This window comes from Branchiostoma lanceolatum, chromosome 11 (assembly GCF_035083965.1).
Source record: "Branchiostoma lanceolatum isolate klBraLanc5 chromosome 11, klBraLanc5.hap2, whole genome shotgun sequence".
Lineage (NCBI taxonomy): Eukaryota > Metazoa > Chordata > Leptocardii > Amphioxiformes > Branchiostomatidae > Branchiostoma > Branchiostoma lanceolatum.
Window position 1 is genome coordinate 9,798,221 of NC_089732.1, and position 19,718 is coordinate 9,817,938.

Below are 19,718 nucleotides of genomic sequence, written 5' to 3' on the forward strand. Positions count from 1 at the left end.
AGACAAAGAGGGTGGGGGGAAATGTCCGGATCAAGATGTAGAGTACAGGATTAGTGGCAAATTTGGTGGCAACATGGTGTTTACATGGGTGTGTTTGGCAGAGGTGTTGATACTCGAACCAGCCTCCTCGGTTTGTCCAAAGGGCACTTAGCGGGGGTGGGAATACTTGGAGGGGGGCTGGAGCACCTGGCAAGTGGTATGACCTGACCTCTGACCTACCTGAAGGGACAGGTGTGCAACATTCTCTTCTGTTGGTTATAGCTTCTAAGACCGAATGATTGTAGCATACATTTATAATGTATATAGACTATGTCAGTATGTGCTGTAGCTGGCCTGGGCACTTAGGCAGGTAGGTAGGTAGGCTGCGATTGCCACTTACTAGTAGTCACTCCTAGCGCTGTGCTACCATTGTCTAATGAGATGGAAGGATGCCTACAAGAGTATGTGCTTTGTCGATATTTCTTTAAAAAGGCATTTACCTGGTATCTGAGATGTTATTGCCTCCATGTCTTGTCACCACTCCGATTTTCTCCTCATCTCCGGAAATGATGGGGTCATATTTCTAAATCTGATCCAAGGGTTTGAAATTGTTTTTTTAACTGAGTGATCATAAAGCCATCCTGGGCTCAGTCTCCAAGAATTGTGACGCCAGGACTGCAATACAGGGCACTTAACTCTTATTTAAGTTAATATGATGGCTTAAGTAATTTATAAGAAGGAAGAATGATAGCTATGTTGACTTGTTATTCAAATTTCTTCAAAGTTTTTTATTCCATATATATCAGCTTGGAGATTAGGAAAAATTCAATACTACATATGGCACATGTGAGACATTGGAGACATTGGTGTTTATCAAAATGAACATAAGCAGGCAAGGTACATGTCTGGAAAGATATTGTTGCTGTGGGTGCTCTTGTTTTCAGGTGTACTCAGATCATGAGTGTCATCCTAAGAGTGATTCAGTTTGTACCTTTGATTAAGGTAATGCATATATGGTCATCGGGAGGACAGGAAAAAATTTGTCTGTCGCTCTCACATCTGACCCCCTCCCTCTTCTAGAGTTTCTAGAGTGGACATGCTGTTGTTAGGATGGTTCTTCAGTATATTAGCTTTGAAGGAGGCAAACATCATTGTACCATTGTCCGGTCATTTAGTGCAGGGGCCACTTCACTATCGTAGGGAATGTTAGGAATGCCAGGTACCTGCCAACTGTTGCTTTAACCAAGGATAACTCGAGAAGCGGTGCTCCTATCCTCAGTTATTACAGTAAGACAGAATGATCATTGTGAGTACTGTGGTGTCTTGGATAACAGTCCAGTCCCTAAAGGTGTAAAGAAAGTACCTGTAAAAGTGTAAAGAAGTATTTACGACATTACTCCAGTTTTAAAAGGTTTGCTGTATTATGGCTTCCTTCCAGTTATATTGATCTATTGCTTATAAGGAATCCTGGATCAATAAACAAATCATTGATCTAGCCATGCTGAAAATGTATTGAAAGATGATACCAATACATAGTATAGATCTGTACACAGTTGTCTTAGTGCACATTTTCCAGTTGTGTGTTTTTTTACCCTGGTCGTTAATTGCAATCACAGTAGCAGTGGAAGCCCACTTACCCAAACTAAATACTGTATGCACAAAGTAGTTCACACAATAATGACTTGCATCAGTACCTTTTTGGGCCTCTGGTACAGTTGTGGATAGTGGTGTCTCGCCCTGCGCTCATTTTGGAAAGGTATACCCGTCACGCCTACTGAGCTCCAATGGGAGGCTGTCCGGGGTCCCAGCACGTGTTTGGTGTCGGCCTGCGTGCTATGACATGGCATCTGCGCTTGGGTGGGGGACAAATACAGGGTTGTTTAAACTTACTTACTTTGGTAAAGTGTGCTGTTTGCCAGCCAAAGAAATGAGAAGACAACAGCTATTATACACCCACTCTGTGTATCGGGCATTTACTTCCAGTTCCAGGTAACCCTAGCTTTGGTACCAAAATCTCTGTTTCTCTATCTTATGAGGTGATTCCTACTAATTCTAGTGTCTTTCTGATTGTTAAGTGACCAGAATTGTAAGAAGAACTTTTAAGGAGATGATGACATATAACTTTATAAGGTGAGTGGAGATAGAACCAGTTAAGCCATCTTCATATAGTCTTTAGCATCAAGTAGTCAAGACAAACAGTTACCATGTTTATGCTAGCCACTTGTTTTACATAGTTGCCATTGCATCTCGGTATTTTTACCGTTATTCCCGAAGTTTTCTTATTGCAGAATTGTATGTATATTTTTCAATCTTTGACATTAGATAAGACATACGCCTGTATTGTTCCCAAGAATTTTTGAAGCACACCAGATCACCCCCCTTTTATCATTGTACAGTGGACTAGTCCATGCCTGTAGTGCCTCACCTGCCAGGTACCTGATGAGAACTGATTTTCAGAAGCTAGCTTCTCATTAGGCAGTCTGATTAGGAAACCTATGGGGCCACCTCTGTTCTCATGGCCAATGAGAATGGAATGTTGAACCAGATTGGATACTGGGGTATTAAAGATTGCTTTCCATATTAGAAAGTTGTTGGAAGCCAGAAGTGAATAGGAAAGTACTGTATTTTTTGTTTTGTTCTGAAGTAGTGTGAGTAATCCGCCCGGATACATGGATATGCCAATTTGAAAAACAGCAGTTTGAGAGATCTCTAGTGCAGCACCTCCCAGCACAGTTTAGATATACAGGAGTACATTATACTGGGGGACGTTGGGTTGCAGCTCTGTTTGGACTCTTTTCAATTTCAGAGTGGCGGAATTATGTACCCTGGTTGAATTATGTTAGAAGATATAATATTTTTGTATCAAGCTTCTGTTCTGCTAAAGTATAGCCAGAGTTACTTACAACTGAAATATTTCCAATTTTCAAGCCTCATAAAATGCTCTGGGTGCCTTTAACAGCTGCCTATGCTAAAAGGTGGAATCTGTTACTGTTTGCAGTTATGTACATCTTTTGTTAATCAACAACCTCACTTGACACAAAGTACTTACAGGAAAGTATTTGTGTCATAAATCAAGCTTCTGTGATATACAGTACTCACATGCACAGGGATGGGTAGAGGTACTGAAAGAACCACCTACAAAAATAATTAATTTCCCATCAATAACATAATGTTAACCAATAAACAAGCCAATGCATAAGCAAAGTTGGTCAAGATAAAAGTTTAAAACTTATTGCTAGTTGCTGGATGGAAAACTTCAACCTTTAGCATTGTAGTGAAATTTTATAATCTTCCATCTTTTACCTACTGTTGATATTTAATATGTTTTCCTAAATCCATTCTACCTCTGATTGGTGCTTTGTTCAATCTTCCAGTAATGAGTTGATTGACAGGCATAGAATTTTCCATTCCACCCCTGAATGAGAACAGCAGGCATTCAACAGCTGGACTCTATCATCAAGTCTGCAGGGGATGAAGGGGACTAGGGGAGTTCACTGGGTCTAGGATTTTATCTCCAAGCAGATGTTGGATGGAAATTAAAAAAGTTTTCTCTCTAAATGACTGTCAGAGAAAATGGCTGGTCAGAGATCTTGTCAATGTCTGCTTGGTGATTTCTAATACATACCACTTGCATTGACTTGTCTCAACTCCCAAGTTTTGAAATTTGCAGTAACTGTTGTGGGTTTGGGAATAACATTATGAATTATGGATCTGTAATCATTGGTAGGTTTGGCAGTCAAAATCAATGGTAAATTTTTAAAGAGAAAAGGAATCTACCTAGAATTCCTTATACCAAACCTGCCTATAATTTCTTGTACACATGTACTGAGTTTCCCTTTAAAGTATAGAGGATTTATGATTATGTCGGTATCTGTCTTTTTATCAGTTTATACTCGAGATCTTTAAAGGATATGAATAAAGCCAACACAAGTAATGATTTGGTACCCTTTTTTCTTTCACCATTGATGTATTACTGTTAGATATATGTTCAAAAACCAATGAATTCTTTTGCTCCTGCCCAATCTTGTGATGTCATGATGTGACAATGCTGGAGGAGGAACCCCAAGGTTTCTGTACCGCATGGAGGAAGCTGCAGGATTATTCACTTCCTCTGTGATCTAGTTCTTGGGTGTAGTTCCTGACAAGATTCAGTTGGAGACAGACGTGTCTTGGGGCAACGTCTTAACTACATTTACAGGTCTGTAAGTAAGCTTTAATTTCTGAAGGGTCTTTGTCTTCGGCTGTTAGATATCTTGAGACTTCTTTTGTGTAGATCTTTTGTCCAGATGTATAGTGGCTGCGTCTTGACTTCACTTACAGGTCTGTAAGTAAGTACGTTAGGTTTGATTTCTGAAGGTTTTCTGTCTTCCGCTTTTAGATATCTTGAGACTTCTTATGTGTAAATCTTTTGTTCAGATGTTAAGTGGATAGAATGTTTAGATCTCAGAGATAGCCAGCCTGTGTTTAATTAACCTAACAAGGTATGCTACTATGTTGTGTTATACTATAGTAACTATACATGTACAGCTATACACCAGTATGCTGGTCACTGAATAGCATCCAGAATAGTAAGATCATTGATAGCAAAAAGTAGATACAAATTGCAGATTGGCATATTTGCGCATATGCAACTTGACTTGTTTGATACCGTATTGATATACAATACAAAAGTAACTCAAGCAGCTGAAATAAGTTTTCTAAACAGTCAGACGTTTCAGATAGCATCTGCTATCTTTCATCAGTGATACCTTACTGATTTGATTTTCTTGAACTTTTGTATTGAAAGTAATTCTAATTCTGTTGTGGTGAAGTTGCATTTCTCCACCTGATTCACTCAGGAGGATATGGAACTCATCATAAGTTGCGGTGTTGTCACCACTCATGAATTTGCATAGATACTTCCTACTATGTGAAAATGAGAGGGACTGATGTTTTTAGGCGCAGTTTACATTACGTTTTTCGCGTCAGCGGCGAAATTTCCCGCTGTCGGGAGGCCGCTGTCGCGACGTCTCTAGACACACCGCCCGGAAATCTGACAGACACCTGCGGTGCTTGCATTTCGCCATCTTGTAGAAAGTATCGGGCGTAAGCATAACAAAAGCAAGAAACAAAATTGTATAATTGTACAACGGTAGACGGCGTCTCCCCGCCCGTATTAAACTGCAAAGCCTTGTTTATGTGTAGATATTCCATGCTCATCACTCGTAAATGTGGGGAGGGGGGCACAAGTACGATAAATATATCCGCGGGAAATGAATGCACGGCACAAAAGTCGCCGCGGATCCCGCGGATCTCTCTCTCTCTATACATATACCGGGGATCTAAGTAGACTTACAGTATGCTAATCAACGCGTGCTTTATGCTAATCGCCGGAACCCCGACTCCCGCTGACGCGAGCCCGACGTATTCTCTTTAGACGGAGTTTGAAGTTGACGGGGACTCCCGCTGTGCTGACGGGCGACGGCTTCGAAGCTGACGGGAGAAAATTTGTTGACAGCGGGACTACGTCGACGGGAATTGTCTTTACACGGGGTTCCCGCTGTCGCCAGTGGCGCTGACGCCAGTGGCGCTGACGGCAAAAGTATAATGTAAAGAGAGCCTTAGTCTCACCTCACATGGCCTCCCTGCAGGGCTTCTACCATGTCTGTTAGGAAGAGTCAGGTATACATTACAGTATAACATGTTCTGGCTTTCTTCAGGGATTAATTAGGAAGGATGGGGAGGGGTTTGTGTGAAAACTGTTTATATTTTTTTTGGCACAGTTTTTACCTCTGCCATGGCGGTGATAATTTACTCTCATTTGTTGGTGAGTTTGTTAAAATTCTAACGAACAATAAGTTTTGAAAAAGGTTGAAGCTGAACTTCTCCATTCAAAAATTGGACTCACCAGAGAAATTGACTGGAGCTCTATGACCCAGTCGCTCTGGACATGTGACTTGTCGCACGTGTGATGTCAGCAATGGGCGAAAAGTTGTTTGATTTGTATGACTTATTTCTCTAATTTCTATGGATAGACTTGGTGAAAATTTAAAATCCCAACTTACTAAGTGTCTTTACCCCTTACTGGATCATCCTTTTTACATTTTATCTTTTTCTACAGTCCTTATTTTGTTTACACAAAACACATGTCAAATACACCTCACCACTTCTTGTCCTGATCTCATTAACACTTAACACCTGTAGTTACTACTCTGTATGCTACCAATACTCGGGGTAGCTCTAGCAGTAGAAAAGATGACTATTTGTTTGCAGTCAGTCAGTGCAAGCATTTATCAAAGACATTCTTGTGTTTTCAGAAGCTAACTTTGAAATAGCAGTAGGTCTTGTACAACGACTGTTTGTTTGCAGTCAGTCAATGCAAGCATTTATCAAAAACGTACTTGTGTTTTCAGAAGCTAGCTTTGAAATAATTGTACATCTTGTACAACGTACTGTATACATACAGTCACATGTGAGAGGGCTGTTGTTTATGGTTATAAGACAGGAGAGACAGCCAGCCAGTTTTACAAGCATGTTTTCCCGAGCTACTCTGTCATGTTTGGGTTTGGCTCCGCTGTCCTTGTAACTCTTGTTTTCATAGTCTCACATAAAAGACACTTGTTGTCAGAGGCTAGCATTGGGGGTTAAGGAAGGGAGGAAACAGTAATGACAAGGAGACGATATGGGGTTTAATAGATGTGAAATGAATGGCAAAATTTACAATGTCCATACAATAAACAGAATATTAATGGAAGAAATGGATGCTCTCAAGAGGAGATATGTGCCACTGATTTGGGGAATATGATATCATAAATTCTACATCTCACATTTACTGCTGCCATTTTACTAAATGACGGAGTAGTTTTTTTAATGCATATAGAAAATTTGTCTTTCCAAGTCACTTACCACTGAATGAAACTGAAGACCCCTGAGAAAAAACCTGTTCAACCTTTGAGTGATAACAGCAACTTTGGCTGATGGATGTTTGTCAAGCTAGTGGATGTGAAGTTTATTTTTGTGCAGGTATAAATGTTTAGATAATGTAGTGTGTTGGAAGTAACAGTCACCAGCAGTGAATCATATATTTCAAATTCAAGTCACCAGATGGGATAGCTACTCTGTCAAATGAAGGACATGCTGGAAAAGGTCCTCGGAGTAAGGACGAAAGTGAAAGAAATAATGATATGTCAATCACATCCCTGAAGAGACCTTGAGTATAATCTCTGTGCTATTTATGCAATGTGGCCTGGCCAAGGCTTGTGTTTTTGGCCAAGCACACCAGGTCATCTCTACTCTTCTCGATAAGTGTGTTGGGTTCTTTTATGTGGTTTGATGCTAACGCCTGAAGCTCCCTCATACATTGGGCAACTGGCTTTATGTCACCATCCAAAATGACAGATGCAGTCCCTTACAACATGTCCAAGCTGGGGAAGTAACATTGCAATACAGATCACGCTTTTGTTACTCGAAAAATTAATTACTGACATTGAGTATACTCACAAACCTCATAATGAACCTCTGTTTTCAAAGAATTTGAGGCTGGGCACATTTCCAGACTTAAGAACCAAACTAGTGTAAAGCATAAAGGAAGGAAAATATTTAGCTTTCTTTACAGTTACCTTTAGAAAAACTCTATCAGATAACTCCCATCTGTTGATAACACCTCTGCTTACAAGCTGGGTTTATTTTCAAGTGCAATTGGTTAGAGAACTGTCTTGTTCCTGTAGGGATCATGTTTCTTTTCTCTGTCAACAGTAGAGTTGTTTTTCCACCATGTACAATGTACTTGTCCAGTTGAAGAAAAGAAATATAGTAGTAGGAAAACAAATCCTTCAAGGACAAGTGCTGGTATTGTTGAAAGAAGCCAATGGAATGTGACTGGAAGTCAACATTTGGTTGTAAATGCAATATATTTATCCCATCAAAATATCCCTTCCATTACCTGAAAAAAATCCTGACCACAGCTTCAGTGCCTCCTAGATAGAGAATGCAGTACTGCAGCTTGCCATGACACAAGCCCTGCTTCATGTGCAGTGTGATCACAATGTTGTTTTTGGGTAAAGATACCAAAATGTCTGAGATAATTTTGGTATAACTATGTCTAAAAAGCTTTGCTGTTTATACTAGATGGCCATCCCTTTGATTTTAATACTTTAACCACCCCCTTGAACTTAAAAATAAAAGAATGGACTAGCCCACAGCCAAGACTCACTGATGAGAGTCAGCCTCACTACAAAACCATTCCTCTGGATAAAGCTTTGTCAAGACCCCATGCATAGCCTCCCCTGTTAGAGCCCAGGTTGCTGCAGCTGTTCTGTGTTAACGTAACCTGTTCTATTTTCTGCTGCAGGTCTAGACTGATGGTCAGATCCTAACAGCACAGAAGGAAAAACCTCTTCAAGAACAGGACAAACAAGCCAAGGAGACAGCCAAGACAGGACCAGGATTACACCAGCCAGAGCGGGAGCTCTTACAGACCTTTTGTGCCTTAGTTTAAGGTAAGAAGATACGTCTTAGAGTTGTTGGTCTAAGACTTCTCTGATTATCTAAGAAGTCAAGTAATAATGGCTGGGGTTTCTCTAAGCTGAATTGGAAAGAGAATGGAAATGACTTTAAGTTTGGGGTATTCAAGACTGACCAAGATGATAAAACTGTTCTGTACCGAATCATCATCATCGATTTGGATTATTTACGACACAGCAGCAGTTTCTTTTTTCTTGATACCTCCCCACACCCACTTACTCAGTTATCGCTTATTAAAAACTGTTGAAAACATTCCTTGGAGCTTTGTGACCGTACCATGATTACGTGACTGCTACATCGGAATATTCCGCTGAAATTGTTTCCAGCTGTGAACTTGGAGTTCTGGAAGGGTGCGGGAAGCAACACTTCCTGCGCAAGCCAAGGAGTTGCCAAACTTGATTCTGGGAGAGTCAGAACAGGCCTAGACTGAGTTCTTTGTTGGATGATAGGTTTACATACTGTAAATCCATTTGATATTGCCGTTGGTAATTTTAGCGGTTGGGAGGAAAGGGAATAGGTCACAACATTTAATTTCAACGGTGGGAACAAACATCACTGTCTCAAATGTTAATAGTAATGAAATATTTGTGATGATGAAAATTTAGCGGTTGGCTAGTGACCATTAAAAAGTCCCTACCTTTAGAATGCTGCATGACCAGCTATGTATCAGAACTCTGCTTAGTCTATCTATGAACCCCATTGGGTCCTATTTATTTGTAGGCAGAGAGTTGAGGGTTTGCCAGGGTTGTGCCAGGCAGCTGTGTTATGGGCAGGCCTATAAAGGTCTCATTCATGAGTTTTTCCGCCCCATAGGCTTACATGTTATAAAACGTGTTTCACATGGGCGCGTTCGTAATGAAGCTATAGGAAATGCACCGATGTCATTCATTCTCTGTTGAGCTCATCTACCCTAGATCATTTGAAAAAATTGCCAACTACCAGTTGGCATACAATACCTTTTTATGGCAATTAAAAACGGCACTTAGCTAGACCCCCTAAATAGGCACTTTCCAGCTGAAAGTGATCGACCGAATTACCGCTAATGTCCGGCTGTGGACGTCCGACCTCGCGCGCGGCTGCCGAACTTTACCTGTTAATTTCTTCCGTTACAAACAAGCTTTCATCAGTTTGACGCTTGATATCAGCTGGCCTAGCTAAAAGGGATTTTTACACCGATATAGACACATGTACATGCAGCCGTTCATTTTTTTGGGCAACGGACTCTTTTAGGGTACCCACTCGGAGTAATACATAAATGAGACCTTAAGTATAATGTATTAAGTCAATCATGATTAAAACGAAAGAAAACTATCTTCTCCATCATCCTTGAAAGTTCGGGTGTCTTACGTCGACGCATTGGCCTTTGACACCTGTGAAAAGCATGAAGCGCCCCCTAGCGGACGCGGTTCAGGAGAGAACAGATAGTGCGGCTTTTAGTGATTCTGGGCTTCAAATTATACCCATGCTGGCCAGCAAGCGTGTTTTTGAGCTTGGCTGATATGCGATCGAGGCGTACAGGACTAGACAACGACTCAAAGTGCTGCTTTGTGCGCAGCCTGGCTGGGTAGACTCTGAAAGAACGAGGATGGAATCTGGGTACAGACACAAAGACGGCCGTCGGAATCGTCCTAAGATACACGATTAAAGCAAGATACACGAATAAGGCATGGGGAAGGGGGGGGGGGGGTGTCGCCGTCAGCCAAAGTGTTTTCCATAGCCTTTTACTTGACACGGAGCTTTACGTCTGGAAGTGTATTGCAATATGCTAGCTTGCGTACGCGTTAGCTGCAGTTTAGTGAGGTACGTGCGTCGTTGTGCCTGTTGACACCTAATTTTCCAATACAAAACGCAACAGAAGGAACAGAAGGATGCTCTATTTCGTGTATTTACGATCTGAAACTTTAATATTCTTTCAAATGGCTTCTACTTCTAGCAAAGCATAATACAATAAAAAAACAATAAAAACGCCCCTCAAAAATGTAGACTAGTCCGTTGCCATGGAAACTTTCGGTCAGAAAATGCGGGGTGACGCCGGGTTATCAATCGTTTTGAAATTTACGCGCCAGCGCTAATCGTTGATTTTTTATGAATATTTTTCATTTTTATTTAAGGTCTCATTCATGAGTTTTTCCGCCCCATAGGCTTACATGTTATAAAACGTGTTTCACATGGGCGCGTTCGTAATGAAGCTATAGGAAATGCACCGATGTCATTCATTCTCTGTTGAGCTCATCTACCCTAGATCATTTGAAAAAATTGCCAACTACCAGTTGGCATACAATACCTTTTTATGGCAATTAAAAACGGCACTTAGCTAGACCCCCTAAATAGGCACTTTCCAGCTGAAAGTGATCGACCGAATTACCGCTAATGTCCGGCTGTGGACGTCCGACCTCGCGCGCGGCTGCCGAACTTTACCTGTTAATTTCTTCCGTTACAAACAAGCTTTCATCAGTTTGACGCTTGATATCAGCTGGCCTAGCTAAAAGGGATTTTTACACCGATATAGACACATGTACATGCAGCCGTTCATTTTTTTGGGCAACGGACTCTTTTAGGGTACCCACTCGGAGTAATACATAAATGAGACCTTAAGGACCCAGGGAGCACACCTGACTGCTGTTCAGGCTTCCTGAGGCCTGGAGGTAGGGACTTCTGAACCAGGACACTGTGTGGGAACTCATTAAACTTTTGGCACCAACTCTGTATTGGTTAGTGGGTAATGGAAACAAGGACCCATTCCCCATAGAGATATAATTGTTAAACTGACCTTTTTGTCATCGAATTTTGGAGGGTCTGCATGGGGGGGTCCTGATAACGCTTTAGGCTGAATTCAGTAGAACCCCCTACGTATTAAGTTAAAAGCAAGGAAGGCAATTACGCAAAATTTGGTCACCTCATTAGGAATTACGTGCATATTGCATTGGTAGCAAGGTTCAACCCTAACCCGCTTTGTGTCAAACTCCACTCCTGGTGTATGTCTATGGTGTGTGTGTGTGTGTGAACTCTATTTCTCACGGGTTTCAGCCAGGTAGACAGGAATTTCCTGGTCTGGATATGAGGTAAGGTCTCTCCCACGCAAGTCTTCAGATCCCAGTATTTTGACTCCTTTTATTCTAGGACAAAGTCAACTCAATAAGATTTAGAAGGGCAGCCAAGGCAGAAAAATGCAGACAAAGATTCTCAAGTCGATGGCCACATAAAATGATATTGTACGTAACTTCAAATATGATATTTTTTTTTTGCCAGATGAATAATGAATGATAAAGAAAATTGGACTTAAGCGCTGTAATGTCAAAATGAGAATCTGATTCCTAAGATTCTCAGCTGATCTCAAGAACAAAGAGTTGGCTTTCTACTAAGATTCTAGGGCAGAAGGGAATTTATTTGTCTATTTATTTATCAATCTTTAGGGTGGTCCCTTCAGTTAACTGGAATAGCATACATAGGGTTTTGTTGCAAAAAAAGACTTAAATCTTTTGCATTCTTATATCAGATTTTAGGTGTCCAAAGGATGCCATCCACAGTTTGAAATTCTCCTTGCCCAACCTGGATCAGAGCTATGACAGGAGGGTGATGTAAACATACCCTGTCAGCTTTCCTTACATCCCACATTCCTCATTCTGAGCAGGAAAACTGGACTTCAGGCCATGGATCTCTTCATCCCCTCCTAGTCCACAAGCGTGTAGGTATCCACAGGACAGGACATTCAAGGCACTGTGTTTATAAACAAGGGCTTGGATTACATGGTCTTCTTGTTCATCTATGTAAAACATGGTGCAGGAAAACTGGTTTTAGGAACATGGAAAGAAGAGCATCTTTTGTGTAAGATAGATGTTTTACTACCTCCATGAAAATTTAAGGTATTGTTTTGTGTGTGTATGCGTCTGTGTGTGTGTGCGTGTGTGTGTGTGTGTGTGTGTGTGTGTATATATGTTTCCAGATTTTGTAGTTTGCATAACTCATTAACCTTTGGATGGATTGTGATTATATTAAGTATGTAGGTATGCATTCAGATACTCATGTTTAAATCTATGTAAAAGCAAACTTTGAGCTTCTTTTCATTGTAATTACTTTTTGTAACCATGTAAAGTTACCCTTTCAAATCCCCACAGCCGGCCTTGTCCCCTCTCCTGGGAGGTCACTGTTGCCCTTTGGGGATTATCCTTGGGCTTGAGATTCAGCCCTGAACTTGGCCTTGATCCCTTTGCCAGGAACTGTGGTGTAAACAGGCTGGGGTTGATAGAACTGGCAGGGCTGCCGACATGTCTCCAGGCCACTGGCAACTTTTGTGAAATTCTGTTCATGGGTCTACCCTTCCAGGGCTGTCTCCAGCTTTAGTTTAATTCTTTTCCAGTCCCACTCATTGTTTGGGAGCCCATGTTGTTGCTTTTTACATGGTTAAACAGGGGTTCATCTAAATCGGGAAAGAGGGGCGCTGCACCCTCTTGTTTCAGCCCAGCACCCCCTTGTCAAATTCAGATTTTAGCTTAATATCCAGCATACAGCCTTCACTCAGCAATTGATTCTTCCATAAATACATAGAATTCGCTCCCTTGCCTGTTTGTTCTCCCTCTTGTTCAATTTTTCTAGAAAAAACCCTGGTTAAATCTGTCGCTTCAAGCTTACGAAAATAGATTTTTATCAGTTTTATGTCATGGATTGCAGACTTTTTTGGACGGAAAGGGTGACATTTTGTCTGTCCCAATAAGCAAATTTCTGTCCCAGGATGGAGGAACGGGTCCTAGAGACAGCCCTGGTGTAAGGTCTGAGTAGCAAAGGAAGCTGCTTGAATGATTGTCCAAAAAGCTGTTCAATACATTTAAAAAGGCAAGCTCTAAATAGAAGAGAGGAAACTCAGGAAGAGTGAAAACTATTCATAACACTTGAATCAGCCTGATGTACTCAATAAAACTAACTAAGACCATTCAATACTTGATCTTGCCATCTTTCTCCAGCAAAGGAAACTGTTGACAAGATATATAAGATACTTTTTAAGTTTTACATTTGTACACGTAGCTTGTAACAAGTGATTATTATAGATGTTGAAGCTTCGGTCAGCTCTGCCATGTGAAAGATATCCATAAAAGAGCCCAACACACTTATCAGAAACAGTAGGGGCGACTTGATGTTTTGGCTGAATAGCGAAGCCGCAATGCACTATCGCCTACTGAAAAAGTATTACGCTTTGTCTCAAGCATTACGCTTCGCGTTCAACTGAAGAAGAAGAGTCTCTGTGTGAAAGGTTCTCACAGTGCTTGGTTTAAAGTTGATGTTTGCTAACCGGCCATGCCTTGCCTCCCTAGTTGTAGTCTTGTCAGTTTGAAGACCTACAGCTGTCCTTCTGTGTACGTTTGGGGGCTGCTTCTATCTCTAGGAGGTAGTTAAACTGATCAGACCTGTCAGCGAATCATAACTCTCTGCTTTAATGTTCCCATAGCTTTTAATTTTATTGTTATTCTACCCTTTTAAGTTTATGAGCTAGGAGATAACTCTTCCTGACTACTACTTTGGCAGTTTCCCACACTTTTAACCTTTAGCACACTTAGTAGCCGTTTGGCACCCATTCTCAGATTTACCGAGTTAGGCTGCAGGGAGTAGGTTAGAATACATGTGAGATAGTTAACAACCTTAGTTTTGCATGCTTGTAACTTGAAATAAATTCTATACTAAATCTGATCACTTGTTGTTTTTTGCACATAGAACTAGAAGGTCAAATATGATTAGTACTTCTTGAAGAGGAATGATGAAAATTCACCGGTAAATTTTAGACGTATCCTGTCCACAAGTAAAACTAACGGACAGCTAGTTGATGTTGTTGATAACACAGCCTCCTCATTACCTTGATAGATATGATACAAAGTTAGATGGCTTTAGTTTGTATTCTACAAATGCCATGTCTATACTATAGCGATAAGCTTACCCTAGGGAAATGTTCTGAACATTGTGATTCAACCAGGCCAGGCTTGTTATAATAACCAAGTCGTTCCATTAATGATTCCTTTACCAGGATATACTGCAGACTAAATAGATAGCCAGACAGAAGAAGGTAGGACACCCCATAGCCAGGGCCACACACACGCACTGTGCTCTGTGGGGAGATGTTGCCAAAACTGTTGGTATCACCAGTAAAGAAGTCAAATTACTTTCCAGGACATTGGCTGGGGCACTGCCAGAGTTCAAAAGGAAACCACAAGTTTTTATTTATTTATTTATTTATTTTGATTTACCACATTTTGTGGAAGGATTGACATAACAGGTGAACTATCACCTTTTCAAGATGTCATCCCAGACCGGACTGTAAGATTTGGACCATCGCACACCGGGGCATGCCCCTACTCTTTTTCGAAAGGTGTGGTGGGTTCTTTAACGTGCGCGGGGTGTTGCTCTCCCCAAACACGGGACCTCCATTTAACGTCCTATCCGAGGGACGTCCCTAACCCTAGATGAGCTAGGTACTCATTTACACCTGAGTGAAGTGAGGAAAGTCGTGTTAAATGCCTTTCCCAAGGGCACAACGTCGGGGCGCAAGTTCAGACATGTCTCTGGGCGCACCTGGGATTAGATCCCGGGACCCATTGTTTGACAGCCGCGTGCTCTACAGTTGCGCCACACGACGCCATTAAGTTAAACTAGCATTCTTCTGTTAGGCCACAGTAAATAAATTTTATGGATTCCATCCTCTGCAGACTCTTAATTCAATGCCAGAGGGATGAAATAAAAACAAGATGGTTAAAAAAAAACACAATGGCTAATTTTTCAAAATAGACACCATAAACGTTATAACAAGAATAATAAAGCGACCAAACACGGTTTCACAGCCAACAAGTCTTTTATTCCTCTATTCAAGGAGTGCAAACGTACCGATAGTTGAATCTTGTTAAATCCTTATAGAAACAAAAATACACAATGTAGAACAATCTTCTATATCTCTATCTTCCAAGTACATAAAGAAGAGACAACAGGACATTGTCAATTAACATTTTATGCAATGACGTTACATTTTTAGTTTATGGGAGGAATTGGATATATGGCATAATGGCCTGATTTACACTCGCATTTTCTAGTCAGCTTGGAGTCGACTCATCAACTTTTGAGTTGACTCAGAAAACCTGTGTGTAAATCGGGCCAATATTGGGCGGACACACTTGTGCAGATTAAAAGATGCCCAGCTGTTCCGTAAAAATCAATATCAGTAATTGATTAGCCTTCATATGCTGACAACGCAGCACATTGCGGTTCTCAACTCAAGGACACTCAGTTCATTCCTGTGCACCCTGCTTTGAGTTTCCCTTTTTTCCTGACTGATGTTTTATGCTGAAGACTGTTCGGTACAAAGCATAATGCTTTTTGGATAGCTTTTAGTGAAGTGTAGTTCGGTACAGGTAGTCGGGTGTACACAGGTGGGTGTTTGCCTTGTTTCATTCGTGTGTCAGACATAGCTGAGGTAACCTTTCCAGAATTTCCTGTCAGGGAAACCCGTCAGCTTCAAGGTCAGACCAGACTGTGCAGCAAGTTGTTCCACATGTTCTGTCATCTCCGAACACACATTAACCTACAGTTCAACCAGTCTGCAGTTGGTACACAGTATGAAAGGAAACAACAGTCTGACTTTCTCAGGAAGAGGACAGAAACTTGTTCCTACTAGATGTAAATTTGGGCAATGATCAAGAGATAAATATCTGCCTTAGGCATGTTGTGTCGCGACCTTGATTGACCTTCCAGCCTGCCATCATCATCTATTACCCAGCAGGCTGTCTGGTGGGTCGTTGATCAAAGTGGACAGTGCTCTGGTGGAGGGTGAAGTTTGTCTCTGGGAAAATAACTTCTCCGCGCTTGATAAGTGTCGTTGACCATGTTTTTGAGTTGGCTAGACTGTATTTTCATTGTGAAGTCTGAGTCAGAATCCCATGACCAGGGTGTTATACTGTCTTGTGGGCTAACGTCCAAGTTCTGTGTTGTTGGTAAGTACATTTTGCCCAGTTTATGTTCTGTCCATATTTTTCGAGATGAAGTTTCAAATTGGTAAGTTCTAATGTGCTCTAGGAACATCTTTGCGTTAATCAAACTGTTTATAACATCCTTATAAAACTTAATGTACCATTTTCTAAGGATGACTCTGTATCAAGTTTCTTGTAATGTTCAGCTTGTTTCTCTACGGTTTTGTTTGAGATACAGTCAAAGAGCCAAGAAGACTCACTCAAGGGACCGATAACATGTCTATGTGTACAGGTGGTCTGACTGGTCTCCATAGACAGGATTCCTATAATGCTTGGGAAAAATTATCTACGGGACCACCAAAAAGTGGTCACATTGGCCAGGTGGTCCTTATATAGAGGTGGTCACTTGTAGAGGTTTGACTGTAACTATTTACTTCTGGCTGCATGGTTGGCATTACAGGATAACTCTGAATGATTTGAAAAGATTCTCACCAATTTCTCCCATTAGACAGGCCTTGCCTGAAGGAAGACATGTTTTGCATTTTGTGCAATCCCCAGCAGCTTCTTTTCAAACTGCATATTACAAACCAGTAAAGACATTTAAGGGACTTTGCAGCTGTATTGGTAAATGTCTGGATACTACCAGTGCTATCTAGTTGAAGATATCATGAGAAAGGATGATACTTTTCTGTCCTAGACATATGACACCGTAGCTGTCAGTTCTGTACAGGTTGTTCATGTCTTCTGACTTCTTATCTCAAAGTCTGACCTCCATTCCTTAAAGATCAAAACAGGAAAAATTCTCTGCTTCCCCAAGGAAATCACACAGACTATGTATATGTCATGGCCGGGTATAGACTTAACATTGAAGGCTGGAGAGTTTCAATGCCACCAGATTACACGTATATCTTTCCTGTTTTCTACTGTAGTCTTAGTTGCCATGGTGGCAGAGCTCATGTATGAAATATAATATAAAAGAAAGAATGCAAGGCATGGAAAGTTTATACTGCCTTGATCCAATTCAGAGGGTGGGAAAAGGGTTTTACAGGCTCCCTGTTTTCTGCCAAAATAAATATGAATTTCTTAGACTTGGGTATTATTATACTGACCAGTCATACAAATGTATAAAGCAGTAAAAACCAATATTTTCAAATTTGATATCATTATGAATAGCTATAAAAGAAGGAATCCTTGATATGCTAACAAAAGTAGTGACCTGACATACCGAATGCTGTTGTAACTGTGTATCTGTGTTTGATTAAACATTTTTCTTATTGGAATAGAAGTGGCCTATAAAGTTGGCCCTGGGGCGAGGACCTTTGACCTCTCAGTCCCAGTAGACACTGATGGATAGAGCTTTCAAGGCCCATTTGAGAACAGAACATTCCATATTATAAAATAGGTCAAGTACGGGGTTGGAAGTGAACTTGGTTGCAGGCTGTGCAACCTGGATGGAATTTTGGGTTGCCGAGTGCTTCTTGCTCTTCCCATATATTTTTACCTCCATGAAAAAGAGAGGTTATGTTTTAGGCAGTGTTTGTTTGTCTATTATTCACCAAGATAACTCAAGAATGGCTGGAAGGGTTGGTATGATTCATGATTGGTGTGTTGGTAGGTTGTTGTAAAAAGTGGAAATGATTAGATTTGAGGCCCCTTGCGGTGTTCCTTTGTGCTACAGCGGAATTTCCGTGTTTCATATCATGTGTTCTGGGGACATTTTATGGTCGCGATTTTTAGATGGTATATAGCTTTTGTTTTTCGGGAAGAAGTGACAGAAGAAATTCCATGATATTATGTGATTTGATTAAGAAGATCTAGGCAAAGCATAAACCAACATTTTTTACCCTGTGTTGATCCTTTTTGGTTTGCCCCTTACTTAAAGTAAAACTGTCAGGGACTTGAGAAAGAAATTTTAGGAGCTAAATACATGTCACCGATGTCTAAATAAGGGGATTAAAATTCTTTTCTTTCTTTAATCCAGGAAGTCAGCTCTCAGGTACAGCTGTTGCCAGGTCTAAACAAAAGATTAAGATATAGATTTTTTGTGGTGGTGAAAAGAACGAACCTCCAGCTGACAACGTTATGAGGCCACGGAGTTGCACAGGTGTGAATTATAGGTAGAAGAATTTGACTTATGACAAAGCATGTAAATTGCCATGTCATGCCAGTTCTGAAATGAAGCACAATCTGAATCTTAAGTTGTGTTGTAACACACACCTTGGCGTGCCTGCACTCTTTTCGAGAAGTGTGGTAGGTTCTACTTTTCTATATGTGCTTTCTTCAAGTTCTGACTCTCTGATAAACAAAGATTGTGTGATAGTTGTGGTTCAAGCGCCACCTACTGACCAGTCTATAGCTACTGGTTCAGACCTTTTAGCCTAGTGGTGTGTTTCCATTGGGTTCCTGAACTGATGGCCCGTGTTCGATTCTCGGGAGACTGTACGACTCACCTTGTGCATTTCAACTGTCTTCTGTTAGCTCTAAAAGACTTCAACCCATACCAGTAGCATGTATGCAGTACAACTATGTGTGCCTGTAACTTTACATACCTCTCAGACATCTCAGTTCCCAGGTAGATTTTGTTATTGGAGTCTTGGCTGACAGTTAAGTCAGTATACTCCTACACCCTTGACCTGACCTCACCAGATGGTTTGTGCATGTTGGAATATTTGCATATTTGAACCCCCAACCTTGAATATGGATTGCTAACCAATACACGTAGATCATTACCATTATGGGTAATGCAGTCCTAAAAGCTTTGTTGTTGTCCTTTAGCCTGATGGTTAGTTGGGTTCCTACCTGCCCTGACCCCGCCATATGGTTCACACTAGCACCATTTTTCACACCCCCTGTCTCAGAAGATATTTTGTTTCATAACACATACTTCAGCAAGGCCCTGATGATTAGATCCTTCTGCCTGCTCTGTAAATGTCAATAGGAATAGGAGAGGCTGTTCATCATTCTGGACACACTGGTTTTTATGTTAAATGCCCCTGAGGTAGGATGGTGACGCAAAACTAGGAATGTTCTCTGGAACAAATTGACAAAAATACGGTAAGTTCAATGCTTCTATAAAATATTTTTGAGGGTCTGCTTGCTCTTTTCTGTAATAAGCCATCTTAGCCACATAACCGTAGCGAGGACAGGTGATCAGATTTTGCGCAGTTACCTTCCCTGATGATAGCATAATAGGGGGTTCTTCTGAATTCAGTTTAAAACGTAGTCAGTACCCCCCTGCAGACCCTCATTTTTTGTGATTTTATCACGCTATAAGTGTTTATCTGTGGCCAAAAGACG

General features: G+C 41.0%; 1 protein-coding gene and 1 long non-coding RNA gene across 4 annotated transcripts in view; one reads left to right on the plus strand and one right to left on the minus strand.

The window, feature by feature from the left end:
• Positions 1-19,718, plus strand: part of LOC136444765 (KN motif and ankyrin repeat domain-containing protein 1-like) — a 50,684-nt gene that overhangs the window by 8,884 nt on the left and 22,082 nt on the right. For all 3 annotated transcript variants that reach the window (XM_066442496.1, XM_066442500.1, XM_066442498.1), the window contains exon 2: positions 8,309-8,456. The gene's annotated coding sequence lies outside the window, so the exon portion shown is untranslated. The remainder of the gene's footprint in view (positions 1-8,308; positions 8,457-19,718) is intronic.
• Positions 802-19,331, minus strand: LOC136444767 (uncharacterized). The gene is made up of 3 exons (XR_010757319.1): positions 18,971-19,331; positions 1,674-1,831; positions 802-1,321 (listed from the first exon to the last, which is right to left on the minus strand). It is a non-coding gene; the product is annotated as an uncharacterized lncRNA (long non-coding RNA).